The sequence below is a fragment of the Brassica napus genome, chromosome C5, assembly GCF_020379485.1.
Source record: "Brassica napus cultivar Da-Ae chromosome C5, Da-Ae, whole genome shotgun sequence".
NCBI lineage: Eukaryota > Viridiplantae > Streptophyta > Magnoliopsida > Brassicales > Brassicaceae > Brassica > Brassica napus.
The window spans coordinates 37454480-37456220 of NC_063448.1; the positions used below are offsets into that span (position 1 = coordinate 37454480).

General features: G+C 34.8%; 1 long non-coding RNA gene across 1 annotated transcript; it reads left to right on the forward strand.

The window, feature by feature from the left end:
- On the forward strand, positions 1 to 1505 carry LOC106363910. Its single transcript, XR_001273082.3, has 2 exons — positions 1 to 921; positions 1090 to 1505. It is a non-coding gene; the product is annotated as an uncharacterized LOC106363910 (long non-coding RNA).
- Positions 1506 to 1741: the final 236 nt, after the last annotated feature.

The window sequence follows — 1741 nt, forward strand, 5'->3', positions numbered from 1 at the left end:
CTTTTTCCTTAACTCATCAAACTTCACTTTAATAAGTTAACTTACTCCTCGAATTAATTTGAATTATCCAACAGAATCTGTTGCAAAATAAGCACTTTGTATGCACACTTCTTCACCATCTACCTAGTTTGGAATTATCTGATTTTATTAAAGTTGGTGTTCAAAAGAAATGAAGGGTAGATTTACAAGAGTGAGAATGTGAATAAAGTAAGAAATAATCATAAAAAGTAGAGATATTAACGGAATTGAACACTTTTAAATTGTGTGAAGGGGAAAACAATTCATCTTTATGAATTATATGAAATATGTTATTGACAATAAGGTTATCCACACATCAAGGATTTCTCAACTATATTTTTTATTATTTATATTTTATACGATTATGAAGTAAATATTATTATTTTCTCATTTAATATATTTTTATATTACTTTTTAGAAAAATAATAGATTGATATCCCAAAATATTTTACAACAAAATACCCAATCAATCAAGAATGAATTGGTACAACAATATATACAACTGAAATCTAAGCAAAAGGTGAAAAAAAACCCAAGTTTTCTAATGATCTCACTGGTTCTTTGTATTCAATTTCGATATATTCATAAGTTTTTTAGGACACATCATCTTAATTTTTTTTATATAAAATGATATAAGTATTCATACGAAAACCCAATATCTGAACAACCAGTTGTTGAAGTTTTCCGCTCTCTCTCTCTCTTTTCTATCTCTAAAGCTTTCAGAGAGTGAGCGATGTCGACTTTTGTTTGCCGGTATCTTTTTCCGGCCTCGTTTCCCGTTGTTCGGGCTTTGGTCTCCGGCAAGCGATGACTTCTTTAGCATCGTCTTGGCTGGCTCTTGTCTCCGGGAATCGGTGGCTCCGTTAGCACCGTATTCGTCGGCTTTAATCCGGATTTGTTCAGGTCCTTTTGTTTTTTTATTTTCTTTTTCTTACCTGAGCTTCTATGATCTCCCGTTCGTTTCTTTGGTGTATTGATCTACAAACCGGATTGTTTTTCTCTCCCCTATGTTTGGGTCGTGTCATCTTCAGGCTAATTTAATATTTAAAGATGTTTGTTGTTGAATTTCAGAGAAATCTGGTGTTATTAGATCAATTGCATGCTTATGAAACTTCTATCTGATGAAGCGAGGTTCTTTGGCTATCCTTGTTGGATTTGATCTCTCGGGTCTGACGACCCAGTTATTGGGCGTTTGTTGCTTTGGATCATAATCTCTCCGGTGAAACGGAGCTCCGATGACGATCTCTGACTCGGCGGTAGTAAGCGGTGGTTTTTCGTTACAAGGACATGTGTTTTCTCTTCGCTACGCGATCGTACGCGTGTTCTCGAGCCTCCACGTGGTTAATTAGTCTTTTTTCTGTTTGGGCCTGGTTTGGGCTCCAGGTTGTAGAGTGTTTTATCTTTTGGTTGGGCTTGTTGTATGCCTCGATCATTTTTCTGGTACTGGGTTTTGAAATAATAAAATGATGTACAGAGAAAAAAAAAAAGAACAACCAATTGTTAGCTCCCGTAGGAGTTCACCAAAAAAAGAAGAAGCAAATCTCCACATCCACATCAGAAAATATATAACACAAACAAATAGTTCAATATTTGATCAAAAAAAAAAAAAAAAATACACACGAATACATCACCGCGCGCAATGAAAACCTCAAATAGACACCAAACACAACAAAAAGACAACAATCACGCTGACCAATCAATATTATTCAATTATTGTTGCAAC